This window comes from Limanda limanda, chromosome 1 (genome assembly GCF_963576545.1).
Source record: "Limanda limanda chromosome 1, fLimLim1.1, whole genome shotgun sequence".
Classification (NCBI taxonomy): Eukaryota; Metazoa; Chordata; class Actinopteri; order Pleuronectiformes; family Pleuronectidae; genus Limanda; species Limanda limanda.
The window spans coordinates 5,294,479-5,310,327 of NC_083636.1; positions in this window are offsets into that span (position 1 = coordinate 5,294,479).

The following is a 15,849-nucleotide window of genomic DNA, read 5'->3' on the forward strand; positions in this document are numbered from 1 at the left end:
TAGTAAGAGACGATCTAAACAACTAGCAAAGTTCTGCTCTGTATCAGCTGCTATAGGTCGTCTTGCTGTTTGGCGTAGGAGATGTTTCTTGTACCCATGAGTCACTGAGCTGTATTAAACCTTTTGAGAAATGTTTGAATCCTTTTTGTACGAATATGATTGGTGGATTCAAATAAATTATTTAAGTGTGTGTGTGTGTGTGTTTGTGTGTGTGTGTGTGTGTGAGTGTGTGTGTGTGTGTTCTCCTGCATGCACGGGTTCCACAGAACAAACTAAACTCTCGTTGTTTAGTTTGTTCTGTGGAACCATCAACGCGACAACTCTCTGTTTTTCATGAATGTCTCGTTGTCGAAATTCATGAGGATGATTGCCTTGCCTTACAAAATAACCGAGTCATCTTTTAACACACACACCCCATCTGACCAACTGTGTGTGTTAATGTTTCATCAGCCTTTTGGGCCCATGCATCAACCCTCCTTTGTGCAGATGCCGATGAAGCATCAGATCTGGGGAACCCGGTGTTTTTCAAAGAGCCGGTAGCGACTTGCGGCCGGTGACTGAAAGAAGAAACGGATCTTTATTAATAAACAAAAAGCCGACGTGTTCCTTGGGCCCGAGTGGCGAGCTGTGGCCGAGCTGCAGGAACTCGCCGCCGAGGCAGGAGTCCGGGGGGGTCGGGGGGGTGGGTCGGAGCCACAGTTGGTGTCATTAGCGGAGGAGGAGCAGCGAGCCGGCCCTGGGGCGACTCATCAGTTCTTGTCAGCAGGCTGGTTTCATTAGTCACTGTGCAGATGACAGGGGCTCTTGTAAAGGATCTCTCGCCCCCCCCCCATCCCCCCTGTGGAGAGCCAAGTGTCCTCGCCAATAGGCTGCTGACCTCCGGAGCGTCTCTGGTCCTGAGGGGGCAGAGTTTGGGGGGGGTGGGAGGTGGAGGCGAAGATGAGGACCGACCAGGAGCCGGGGTGAGGCTGTGCAGACTGTTGGGTAGAGCCAGGCCGGGGACCTCTGATTCCTGGAGGATCCTGGGAGCTGACCTGCCCCTGACCCCCCCACACCCCACCCCCCCAATCTGTACAATGAAGTTAGCCGACTGGTTACCGCTGCACGCTCTGATGAAACGGCAGAAAATGGGACGGGAGAGAGAGCAGGGAGAGAGAGAGAACTTCTGGGGCCCCTCTGCATGAGAATGGGACCCCCAGCAGTGACATGCTAATCCGCTCGCTGGATGATTGGGAGTTGGTGGAGAGGCTGGAATGAAACGGCGAGCGAGAGAGAGAGAGAAAAAAGCGCCTGGCAGCTTTTTGATGTCCCGGCCGTTTGATTCCCGTCTCTCTATGTAAATGACAGCAGCTCTGCGTGGAGAGTGGAGGTATCTGTCCAGCACGCCGACATGTGACGGGTGATCACGCTTTGATGTGGAGCCTCTGTCTGGATCTGAGATGACAAGAAGCCGAACACAGCAGGCGCGGTTTTGATATTCATTTAATGCACTCTCTTTATAAGCAAACGCACAACACACTGCATTATAAACACTTTGATGGTTGAATGGAATCAATAGAGTGAATGTGCTCCCAGGTAAATTGTATAAATCTATTACCAATGCCCATTCGCAGCATGACCCATTTATTATTTGTCTGTATCTGCTTTGTGTTTAATCTCTGTGCCCATCGGAAAACGCACTAATTGTGCCGATCGTTATCTGAGCAAACATCCAACGCCAGCTTGTTGTTGCCTGATAGCAACAGTGAGCTGCTTTTAAAAGCCTCTAATACGTCTGTTCTTTCATTTTCCTGCCGTGTCAGGCTACAGATTTGAAACCTGACAAATCTTAACCCACAACCCGGTAACGTGCAAAAAACGATCTAAAGCTGAAGGCATCCAAAGTGCAAATGAGACTCTGAGTTTGTATTTGCACAGACCAAATAACACTGATAGTGATGTCCTCCAGCATATGTCCAAACACTTCTGCATGTCCCCTCGAATGGACAGTTTCACAGGCAGTTACATAAAACCTCTATTTCATATTTATACTGAGAACTGATCACGGTGCTTGTTTTGTGCTTCATTTATCGATCAGATCTGAGTATTTGTTTGTTTTCTCACCCATCAACCAACCCCGAAGCCTCCATCTAATGCATTCATTTATTTTTTATTAACGTCGCTTGACTTCCTCCATTACGGCTAAAGGTCAGCTGACAGTAAAACATAATAATGGGACATAATAAGCTGATTGCTCACATGAGCTATGAGGTCGTTTTTACGCGTATCGTTATTTTAACTAAATGATGAATCAGCCGACAATTTTTAAATTGGGTCTTAAAAATTACACAAACCGCGATGTCGCCTTACAAAGGCTTTTGTCAGGCTGATAAAAGACTTCACTACATGCTCCTCTGGATCTGAGACGACCTTGACGATGGTGAAAGTCAAGGTCACCCTAAGAGCCGGAGTGAGGAGACAGGAATTAAGTCAACGAGAAGCATCCGTCTCCAAATGGATCGAAGGACGCCTCCTAGATTCAGATTTAGTTGCAAGGGAGGATTTTATTTATCTCTTTGTTTGTTAGTTAACAGGATTATGTAAAAACTACAGCTCTGTTCTTCCAGGAAATTTTGTAGCCGAGTAGAAACCTGACCCAACGAGGAACCCATTCGATTTTAGGAGTGGATCTAGATAAACATATAGAGATAGGGTCATCAGCATCTCAGGAAGTTTGCCCTCTATAGTCGTCTATTCTTTTAATTGATTCCGGTATCATCAAATCCATTTTAACAATTGTTTCATGTTGTTTTTCTGGTTCCCAAACTTTACTCTTGCTCTCATTTCTAGAAACCTCAATGCATTTCCTGCCCGGCACCAAATGACAGACCGACAAAGTTAGCAACTCACTGGGAGAACATAGAGCAGTGGAATCGAATATAGAAAAGTTGGCTAAAGGGAGTAGGAGGCCAGAGACACAGATATATAAGCTGCTGTTTGTTATATGTTTAAACCAGTGTTGTACTAAAGCTTGTTTACGTCGTCGCCAGGTGGTCAGAAAAAAAAACCCAAAGAAGAAAATCAATGTGTAGAAAACAATGGACATCGACGGCCAGAGTCACACAATATACACACAAAGTACCACATGTTGACTGCAATCCGTCACGTAGCCTCATTCATCACTGCAGTACAATAGCAGACTTCACCCGCTGACGACTTCCATATGGTGTGATCCACTCTCTCACTCACACACACACACACACACACACACACACAGACACACACACACACAAATCAGACTTCACGCTCCCAGAGAAGTAAAACAAGCTTTAATGTATCTACTCGTTTGTACTTTAACTCCGAACCCCTCTCTCTTCTTCATGCGCCTCATTGTGCTCCCCAACAAACACTGTGCTCAATCGCATTATCATTACAGAGGAAATCAGTCATATTAAGCCGCCGCGCTGTCATTTGCTCCGAAAATCTCAGCTCGGCGCCGCCAAGCGAGCGTGGCGGGACACGAGACGCATGTGGAATGAGATTTGCATAAACAGTGCAGCGCCGCCACCGATTTATTTTCTTTCCCCTTTAGCCGAAAAATAAAACGAAGTAAATAGGAATAAAAAAGACGCCGGCTGTTTGCAAGGCATCGTCCCCAAGGGGGAGGAGTCAACAGGTGTTGTTGCGGGTGGTGGTATGATTGTAATAAGGACGTGATGACCCTGATGAGGCGTTCGGAGGTGAAGAGGAGGAGAGAGAGAGTGGGAGCAGGTGGCGGCTCCTTCACACGTCTCTCCGGTGTGAGTCATTACACGGCTAATGGGCTCATCATATCTGTGTTTTCCTATTAGCGGAGCGAGGTCGTAAAGACTTTGTGGGGGGGGTGGAGTGGGTGGAGGGGGTGGAGTCTCAGGTGAATAATCTTGTCCTCGCCACCCACAGCACATCGACCCGAGGACCCGTCTGCAGGGACAAGGGGAAGTGGCGATTAGTCATCAGGACGTGTTTGATACACACTGACTCACGACTGCCCCCCCCCCCTGTGTACTCAACTCTGTGTACAGTATATACAGTATCTGCCGGGTGTATACAGGATTTCCCGTGTTGATGCAGGCTGCAGAGGAGTCAATACTTCAACTGTCATATAAAAACCGGAGCTTCAACGCAGCTACGTTACGTTTAGAATGTGATCCCTCGACTCGGAAGAATTTCAGATCTATAAATAGTGCACATTTGTCTCATTTATTGTTATTCAATACAGCACTTTCATAGATTATTTACTGAACAAACGGGACATTATGTTGTCTGACTGTCAACACAGACGGACAACTTTGCAAACACATTTGTCGGCTCTTCAATCTTTACTTTTTCTTACTTTCTTCTGAGATCTAAGTAACGTGAATATACAGCTGCGTACGTTTTACTGTACATTGAGGGTCACATGTCGGATATTCACTGACTAGATGTCTCACCAGCACAAGCATCTCAGACCATAAGCTGCATATAAACATGGACGACATGAAATAATCAAAAATCCTGCCTCCTCCGTGTTAGTGGATGGGACACGGAACAAAACAGAAAAGGCTAAATCCACATCAAATACATTTATCTCAAAGAAAAGTTTATTAACGGTCGTTAGAATGAATGAATTATAGTGATTTGATGCTTTAAAAACAAGGTGGAACTTCATGATTGATGCCAGATGTCAGCAACTGAACTATTGTGCCAACTTATTGCCAATCAAGCTAGCTGCCATGCACACTGGTAAAATAGATCTGTTATCTGTTTCTATCTGTTATCACTTCTTTTCTGTAACGCCCTTTGCATCAACAATGTTGTGTTTAAACTTAGCAATACACCAGTTCAAAATCGTTCACGTTATATATATAGATCTACATATATAGATCTATATTTATATATCTACTCAGACGTTTGACGGCTGCAGCTTGATTGGCCATGTAAACTTTTTTCCAAAACTGTTACATCAGTGTCCTCAGCTGGAACCGAGAACTGAGATCCTGACTGACAGAGAGGAGATCAAGCGTCTGTGTGTCTGTCCCCATGAATAATGAGTGTGTGCAGGCTTTTCTGTGCCACTGAAATGATGTGTGTGTCTGTGTGTGTGTGTTTGTGTGTGTGTGTGTGTTCGTGCATGTGTGCCTGTACTTAAATGTGCATGCTTCTGTTTATATACAGCATATGCGTGAGTAGGCAGACGGACAGATATGTGGCTTGTGTGTTGTTGTTTTGTGCACACATGGGTGATGATGTTTGTGTGTGTGTGTGTGTGTGTGTGTGTGTGTGTGTGTGCGTGTGTGTGTGTGTGTGTGTGTGTGTGTGTGTGTCCTCTGGGCTGGAGCAGGCTGGGGCTTCAGCTGTTGGCCGCTCGTGTTAAAGTCTCGCTGCCACAGTCCAGTGAAGGACCGGCTCTCTCTGCTGACAGCACCCCCCCCCTCTATATGTGTTTCTTTTCCGTCTAAAATGTCATAGATGCATTCTGGGGGGGGGCTCAATGAGCTCAATGACAAGACGTCTCTATCCCTGATCAAGAAACCTCCCAGCATCCAGCACTCGTCCTCACTAAGCAGCAGATTGGCGTGCTGGCACTATCGCTCCACTCATCTCGAACGGATCTGTTTTTTTGGGTTTTGAAAATCCGTCTGAAAACTTTTTTTTCTTACTGTGTCATTGAGAGGCACTTTTAAAACTTCAAGCAAAAAAAAAACAGTGTTTGCCTTCATACTTAGAATCTGTTTGCGAGGGAGGAATACTGTAACTCCTTGCATAATCGGTTTTGTTTACTTTCCCAGTTTCAGTCGATAAAGCTCCAATATATTATTCAAAAAAATACCGGCTACAGTTATTTCTCCGCCGTCACTTTCACGAGGTAAATCACCGTGTGAAGGATTTCTCACATTTTTGCTTAATTTCCCTTTCGGTATTTTCTCCTGCTGACAGCTAAAAAACTGGTTTATATATTTTTAATTTCCTGTGTAGGGGAAGGAATGGCAAATCTGGAAGGTTCCTTGCCTCTGAGGTGTGAAGGAGGCCCTGTTCCCTCCCCCCCTCTCGTCGGGGGGGTGGGGGAGGGAGGCCTGCAGGGTGTGTGCTGCTGTGGAAGAGAGCGAGAGGAAGAGGGTTAATCACGCTCTGCAACAGGATGGGCTTCCCCCTTGAAGTGGGAGACAGAGGTAGGAAGTGTCCAGATTTATGGGGCTTGGGAGCCGGGGCCGTTGTAGCCCCCCCCCCCGCCTTCACCGTGGCAGTTGACCAGCAGCAGACAGAAGGGGAGAGTGTGAGTGGGGGGGTGTAAATCACAGCGAGAGTGTGGCTCGGACACATGTGCACACAAACACACACAACCGGCGCTACACTCCCACAGCTCACAGGCAGATAGTGAGTGATAGTGAGCGACAAGACAGAGATGATCTTGAAAAGTTGTTTTATTCTTTGCTTATTTTAAATCAATAAACTCCAAAAGACTTTTTTTTTTTTTTTTAAACATATATTTATTGGTTTTATACATTTACATCAATTTAGACACATACATGAACCTTCCCCAACCTGAACATATGGCAGTATACAATGTCAGTAAATAATACAAATATCACAAAAATGGCTAAGTTATGATTAAAACATCAATTCAAGTACAAAAAATGAATAACAATGAAAATACTAATTTAGTTTAAACTAAATTAAAACAAAATTAAATATACATATATATATAAGTAAAATAAAATACAGTCACAAACATGGAACAGAGTACAGCACACATTCCTCAAAACAGATGAGTGAGTTACATAAACTCCAAGGCTAAAACTGCTGTGAACAGAAATAAGAAACATCCAGAGAGTGCTCATCTCCACCAAGGACACATAGTTGTTTATTTATTTTTACTTGAAATAACAGAACATGTTTGAAGTGGTTTTCTCCTTTTGCCTTCATCCACGAGCTGCATCAAAATACAGACAATGGACTGTTTTTTCTTCTCGAGGATGTAGACGTCGTGAAAATGAAGGATTTTTATTGCAAGGCTGAACTGTGCAAAATCTCAATCCATTCAGACTCATGGTCCCTTCGCTTCAAAATTTGGCAACTTCCACTTACCCATGTGTGCACGTGTCATCGAGATTCACTTGTAAAAACATGATGCTTTTCAGATTTCTGGAAGTCACATGTAACGCAGACACTAACCACACGATTCTGGCAGCTAATTATAGAACATATCAAGTAATGCATTCATAACTTTCTTGTTTTTGGCCTTCACCCGTGTGTGTAGCACATTTAGAAGTTCTGTTTAAACAGTGGAAATTGTTTTGACAGAATTGGGCTCAGCCTGTTCTGAGAGATTTGCCCTGAACCGAGTACGACAGAATCTTGTGTGGAGTCTGGAGCCAAAATAAAAAGACGGTTAGGATCGTCCAATATCTTTATTCCTCCAGCCAGTGGACCAACATCCTGCCAACTAGTTCCCTCTATTTTGGTATCCCGCTAATTAGGACACAAACAAACAAATGTCTGAATCGCACACAAAAGGAGAAGTCTGTAAATGTGGAGCAGGGAACTGGCAGCGGCATCATGAGGAGGGTTAATCCAGACAAATAGCATCGCTGTGACTCTCCTCTTCCCCTGAGCTCACTGGGGCCTGATGCCTCCACAGGCCTCCTCTCAAACAACACCACAAATGACTTTGATTTCAACCGAAGAAGAAGAAAAATTCATCTATCTCTATTAGGGTTGCAAAGGGGCGGAATGTTTCCGGTAAATTTCCGGAAACTTTCCAGAAAGTTTCCATGGGAAGTAAAGCTCGGCAATTTTGAAAGGGGCCTGCTGTAGTGTGCAGGACTAGTCAGGTAAGTTTCGATGATATTACTCAGGAAAACATATTAGCATGCTGATTGAGGATTGTTCCTCTGTTCATCTAGCCTATTTCCATTCATTTATCCATCAATTGTAAAATATTTTTACAGACTATTCCAATTGTTTGGCTAACTATTTATATCTCTGGCATTGCATCAGTGTTTTTTTACAAACTTTTTTCTCATCTTATTCTACAGAACAATGCCACGTGCACTCTCTCATGTGTGGAGACATTTCACCCCATCCAATGTAGAAGGAAAGGCTGTGTACATTTGCAAATACTGTACAAAGACCTATGTTAAGAATGACACAACGATGCAGAAGCATATAGTCAAGTGCCCAAAGTTTCCTCAGGGCTCAAATCAGCCTATGACACAACAAAATGTTTATATTTATGTCTGTATATGACAAGGTAAATACAGTTAGTATAAATTACCCACAACATTTCCAGTTTATTCCCACTAATTCCCGTTAATTCCCATGGAAAGTTTCCTACTTTGAATATTCCAGGAATTTTGCAACCCTAATCTCTATTGCATCGTCCGTGTCGGAGTCGTGGGTTGAACTCCTGTGCACGTGTGGTGGTCTGTCCCTGCTGGGGGTGCAGGTGAGCACTCAGGGCCCCCCCGAGGAGGAGGGGGGGGGGGGGGTTGTCCTCTTACTTCACTTCACTCTGATGTTCCCTCTCAATGAAAATGACTCTCTCTCTCTCCGTCTCTCTCAAGCTCCATTGAGTCTATTTCCTTCACGGGCGGTCTGAGGATCACTTAACATGCAGCGTGCACGTGTGTGACTCTGTGCAAACACATGTGTGTGTGTGTCGGGGGGGTGCCACATCCACAGTTTAACAGAGCTGGTATCTGATCAGCAGAGCTTAATGGCTCCAGCAGGTCGGGTGGTCTCCTGTCATGCTCTGGACTGCTGTGCCCACATGGACTCTGGCCGGGTTCGACCATCCATCCTGGCGGCGGCGGCTGTGAGGCCCCCCCCCACCCCCCCACCCCCCTCACGTGCGCTGTGCCCCGTGTGTACACAAGATCCCTGGCCTCGGAGGGGAATGTTTACCCAGCTGAAGTCCAACAGTGTCGCTCTCTCTCTCTCTCCCGGCTGCACTGTACCGACCGAGGAGGAAGTCACTCAGGACACGTCCGCTGACTAATATCAGATCTGCAGAATCCTTCTCTGAGGGTTAATGTGTCAGTTGGAAAAGGTAAATTATAGTTTTTTTGCATTTATTTAACTGCATTTGTGGTTTTTCCACATCGTGGTTCACGTCCTTCCTCGACACGTTTGTGCACGAAGCATATTAAAGCACATATGTATTTCCAGGGAAGTTAAAAATAGGAATAGCAAAACAAACATTCACACCAATCGTTCATCCATATGGGATTTCTGAACTGGGACCACTTTGTTGCCGGATGTGCTCTGATTGCAAGTGACAATGGTGCAGAGCAACGCAGGATTAGGAAGCAGGATCAGCAACAATGCAATGCAAAGCAGCCGAGCTTTGCAACTGCATCCCCAAAAACATGCTTTCTGTAAAATGTAAATTAGACTCAAGAGAATCTCGACAGCGATGGACACTTTCTAGTTATATTCGAATGCACTCAACTTGAAATCCAGGAGTTCTGGCTGCTGTAGAACTGAGAGAAGGAATATTACAGATCTTACATAACGTGCTCAAGACCCCGAACTTCAACTATATGCAAATGACTGATTGGATCACTTATGTGATTAATTCTCTTCTCAACCTTCCCCCGTGCACTTATAGTCCAGGCAAAGTAACCCATTTTGGAGCCAAAAAAAGAAGTAATTGTAAAATAATTTTTTCAGCATAGATTATTGTGTCCAGAACAACATACTAAAATTCCTAAGAAATCCTAGTTGAGGAAATATGTTTAATTCTCATCAATGTGTGCCAATAAGGCCAGGCCACAATACAACCCAAAAGGGCAATTTTTTCAAAAGAAACTTGTAATACAAAAAAAGTTACTTTTCATGAATACTTTTACTATGTAAAGTTTTGTTGTGGTAGGAGTAAAGGAAAAAATTAAGCCTATGTGGGTGTATTTGGGGCATGTTCGATTAGTGTATAGCTCATTTGCATATTCAAATTCATTTTCAAAGAAACTTGTAAAATACAAAAAATGTTACGTTTCATGGTTACTTTCATTGTGTAAAGTTTCATTTTGATTGGAGTAAAGGAAAAAAATTGCCCCTTTGGGATGTATTGTGGCCTGGCCTTATTGGCACACATTGATGAGAATTAAACATATTTCCTCAACTAGGATTTCTTAGGACTTTTAGTATGTTGTTCTGGACACAAAAAATTATTTTACAATTAGTCGGTCGTAAAACGTTACTTTGCCTGGACTATTACGTCACTTGTCCTCCTTCGAATCCAGACCCCCCCCCCCCTAAAAAAAGAGAAAGGCTTGACTACACCTTCAACCCTTTGCACGTCCATAACTCACCGTCCCAATCTGTCGGCTCCGGCGGCAGAGCAGCTCCATCACGGAGCAATAATGCGGGACTCAATCGTGGCTATGATGATGATTCTCTGCAGGGACGGTGATTCTCCGCCGCGTGATATAAAACCAGCGTCTGCCAAGTGCTGACCAGATTTATCGCAGTGTCTGTTCTAAACGTAGCCAATTTCACTTTAATACGATATTAAAGAATGATGCATGCCCGGGTTTCAGACGTTCCCTTCTGAGGAAGCCTCATCTGCCCGTGGCGGCGTTCGGAGCCCGGCACGCTAAGCCAGCGATACAGCTGATGTAATGTTCATTATTGATAACAGCCCTGAGCAGAATGGGCTCCGATCATTTAGGGGAAAATATTGTGTGATTTTTTATTTTTTTTTAAATCAGCATTTCTTGGCTCCACGCCTAGACTCCTGCCATCTATCAGTGGGGTTTGATGGGCAGATGGCCACGGAGCTTTTATCAGCTGCAATGAGATGAACTCAGGGAAAACCAGCGCTGCTCATAGGAGGTGAAATGTGTTCTGCAAGCACCTCATTTGAAACCTGGATTGTTTTCTGAAATCTATATTTAATAGGTCTTTGTATATATATATATTTACTCTGAGGTGTATAAAAAGCCCGGAGAGAAACTGGAAGACAGGCAGGGTTGTTGTGATTTAATCTTTCTGAGTTCTGAGTGAATTCTTTTTTCCGGTTTGGTACGGCACAAAAAATCATTATACTGAATATCAAGTCTGGATTATTTCTACTTGGTCATAAACATCAGATGTCAACTTGATCTACGTTTATTTATTTTTCATTTTAAGCACAACTTGGGTCTCGTTTTCGTACGAATAATTTGCTGTGACTTTAAAAATGTGGCACGCTGATGTTTTGCACTTCTAGTAAAGATACATATGTCATTGTGTCCTTAGATCTCAGCAGTTTGTTTCACTGAGTTCACAGTCCGTACGTAAAGATGGACGACATGGCACAACTGCACAGATTCTGATTCCAAATGTCAAAAAACCCCAAAATTGCAGCGTCCATATCTGGGATGTTTTGTTTCTGATTTGCGTTATCTCATTCGAACCTATTTTGCACAATGGGAGGAAGTAGAGACGCATCATCCTGCTTCATATCCACTGGGTGGGTAGAACAATATTATTGTAACTAACAGGGCAAATAAGAAAATCAAATCAAAGCTCAACCTACGATCGAACGTAAGACTCAAGCTAATTCCCAATGTACAGAAAAGAAATGGAAACCAGTGGCAGCCCTGGGACGGGAAGAAAAACCCTAAAACTGCAGCGTGCATTTTGAAAGTGGTCGACAAAAATGTAAATTACAAACATGGGATTTGTGTTTACTGCAACACACCCATGTGCTCCCTACACATCTGTCCTCAGTGCTTTTGGGGTTTTTGAGACGGCCACGTATGTGCTTCTGTGCGTGTGATGGCCGCTCTTCCTGCCTCTGTGTTCAGTGTGTCAGCTCTTGTTGATTTCCGCAGGGGAAGTTGCCTCAGTGCTATCCTCAGACAAAGCCCTGACCCCGGGGTTAAGGAATGTGAACTCGGGGCTGTGACGATCAGGACCTTCCCTCGGGGCGGACAATGCCCAACACCTCAGCAAACGCCCAAATGATCTCACATGCTCTTGTGCACACCTTTTCCATTCGGCCCGTCAATCAACCGGTCACTTTTAAGTGGAGTCAGGCTTCAATGAAGAGGAATATCAGGCATTTCCTCTCTAATACAAACCAGATCATCTTGGAGGACTTTCCTTAAAGTTGTTCCCTTTATTTTGATAAGACGCTTGGCTTAATTTGACAACATGGATTCCAGTAGTTAAGCTATTAAAGGTTCAAGTCAATTTATTCAGCAAGCAGAAATGTAAAGATCATTCGTTTTTTCAGATTCTTATCATAGTATATTATATTATCTATTGTATAGTCAAAATACTTATATTTGTACCTCTACTATATATCATATCATATTATATCATACTCTTTGTATATATAAGTCTATATACACATATTTATACATGTTACTATTATTATTATTATTATTATATTTACTATTATTATTATATATACTGTTGCTGCCATTATGACTATATACTGCTATTATGTTGGTATAATTACTATCATATATAAATATATATTATGTTATATTATATACTATATATACTGTACTATTTTTATATACTGTCTAACAATAACATTACTATCATATCATCAGTACTATAACCATCATCTTGCCACTGCACCTTATCTACCTATTTATCTTTATCTATTTATTGTATTCAAATATACCGGCTGCTATGACGACTTAATTTCCCTTCGGGGATGAATAAAGTAATCTATCTATCTATCTATCTATCTATCTATCTATCTATCTATCTATCTATCTATCTATCTATCTATCTATCTATCTATCTATCTATCTATCTATCTATCTATCTATCTATCTATCTATCTATCTATCTATCTATCTATCTATCTATCTATCTATCTATCTATCTATCTATCTATCTATCTATCTATCTATCTATCTATCTATCTATCTATCTATCTATCTATCTATCTATCTATCTATCTATCTATCTATCTATCTATCTATTTGAAAATGTATGTTTTGGACACAGCAAGTAATTTCATCCCGTCACCTCGAATTTTTTTGACCATTTGTTCGCTATCTTCCGACAGATAACTAGAAAACAATCGCAAAATATTTCCAGAGTACATTTATCCGTACATTCCTCAGGACTGGAACCCATTGTCATTGCCATTCAAAAACGGGCCATAATCACTTTTACGGATGAGCTTGTTGTGAATGGTCAAAGTACAAAGGAGACCCAAAAGGCTCTTGTCTCATTTATCACCCACTTCAGCAGAGAGAAGAGGAGGAGGAGGAGGAGGAGGAGGAGGGGGAGCTGTCAGAGCTACCATAGCAGAGTGTATCGTAACAGTGGTGGTCTCTCATCCCCTGAGGCCCAGACACATTGCTTAAAGTGGAGAGAAAGACGACAGGAGGGAGGAGAGAGAGAGAGAGAAAGAAAGAAAGAGGGGGAAGGAACTGAGAGCCCAGAGAGAGATAGATGGCGATTGAGAGTGTAGTGTGCACTCGAGGCCTGTGAGCGGAGGTGTGAGGCGCTGAGGAGACTCACAACAGCCTCAAGAGGATTTATATGGACGGAGGTCAAGGGTCAGACTGCTATTAATCACGGCCAAAGTTGAGGATGAAATAGGCCCGGTGCAGAGAACCTGGTCTGGGTGAGGAGGTGATTAAAAAAGACCAGGTCGTGTCTGTCTTCTATTACCGAGCGAGGACCCGAGGCAAGACGGCCTTCTGAAGTGGGGACAAATAGGATATCCAATCACCGCCCTCCCCCTCTCCCTCCCTCTCCCTCCCTCCCTCCCTCCACCAACGAGCTTTTACTCAGCCAATTAAGCGAGTGAACATTAAACCCACAAACACCACGGAGTCTGGTGAGAGATCATTGTTTTTACGTGGAAGACGAAGTGATTGAGATATTCTCACAAATGCAAGTTCTGCTTTCTTATCAGACATCTACACAATTACACAGAAACACAACCACCACATCAAATGCACAGACGCACAATTCTTTTTCTCACACATGCGCTCGAACACACACCTTGGATCGGTGCCCAGTCAGATTTAACTTTTACTTTTTTTTTTTTTTTTTCATATCTTGCACAAGTGCTTTGATCTGCGATATGCATTGCATTAATTATGCATCAGTGCAAACATGGCGAACACCTTCGATAGTTTTAATAAGGAGCCGGCTCATCACAGGGGCCTGGAGGACGGCTGCAGGAGGCTTATGTACAGTATACGCCTCCATCGCTCCTATACATGCTATGCATAAGGGATTTTACGGTAGTGGGGTGTGTGGGTGGGGGGGGGGGGTGAAGACTGTGACTGTGGAGCTCTCCTTCAATCTGGGCCAAAGCAGGGGCCATTTCTCCACCTAGCCTCCTCTGTGAGCACAGGTTGAGTGTTTTTTTTTTTGTAAGGCGTATGCAAGATGGACGCAGTTTGAATTCGACAATTTACTTTCACGGAATATCGCAGCAAGAACAATAACGGAGAAACGATCACGATGTAACGTTGGTATAATGCAGCGAGAGTTATGCAAATCCAGCGTGCTGCTGCTTGCTGTAAAGCTAGCCTGGGGGGGGTTTATGCGAGTCCGCCTCAAACTTTTATGCATCTGCACAAAATTCATAGAACCACGTTGGCACAAAATTAAATTCTTAAACGTTAGCAGAGGCAGAGGGAGAGTTTGGGGAAGTTTTGGTCATGTAAGGGTGTTTTTGTTCCAGGCGATTTTACTGAATTTGGTAAAATATCTGGATTTCTAAAGCACATTTCTTTTCTCGTGGTAGGTTTCTCTCTAAATTTCAATATTCAAAACGTCTTAAATGTGCAGCAAACACACAAGTTCCACTTCTTTGAACACGTCGGCCTTTAAATCTCGAACAACAGAACTTAAACCCTCGAACAGCTTTAAACCCCGAGTCTGACTTTAGAACGGGACTCGGGGTGTACAGCAGATTGGAGAGATAGACTCATTTTTTTTAAGGAGAGGAGGCGTGTCCAAGATGGACCCAGTTTGAATTCGTCAATTTACTTTCACGGAATATTGCAGCAAGAACAATAACGGAGAAACGATCACGATCTAACGTTGGTATAATGCAGCGAGAGTTATGCAAATCCAGCGTGCTGCTGCTTGCTGTAAAGCTAGCCTGGGGGGGGTTTATGCGAGTCCGCCTCAAACTTTTATGCATCTGCACAAAATTCATAGAACCACGTTGGCACAAAATTAAATTCTTAAACGTTAGCAGAGGCAGAGGGAGAGTTTGGGGAAGTTTTGGTCATGTAAGGGTGTTTTTGTTCCAGGCGATTTTACTGAATTTGGTAAAATATCTGGATTTCTAAAGCACATTTCTTTTCTCGTGGTAGGTTTCTCTCTAAATTTCAATATTCAAAACGTCTTAAATGTGCAGCAAACACACAAGTTCCACTTCTTTGAACACGTCGGCCTTTAAATCTCGAACAACAGAACTTAAACCCTCGAACAGCTTTAAACCCCGAGTCTGACTTTAGAACGGGACTCGGGGTGTACAGCAGATTGGAGAGATAGACTCATTTTTTTTAAGGAGAGGAGGCGTGTCCAAGATGGACCCAGTTTGAATTCGTCAATTTACTTTCACGGAATATTGCAGCAAGAACAATAACGGAGAAACGATCACGATCTAACGTTGGTATAATGCAGCGAGAGTTATGCAAATCCAGCGTGCTGCTGCTTGCTGTAAAGCTAGCCTGGGGGGGGTTTATGCGAGTCCGCCTCAAACTTTTATGCATCTGCACTAAATTCATTAGAACCACGTTGGCACAAAATTAAATTCTTAAACGTTAGCAGAGGCAGAGGGAGAGTTTGGGGAAGTGTTGGTCATGTAACGGCTTTTATGTTCGGGGCGATTTTTACTGAATTTGGTAAAATATCTGGATTTCT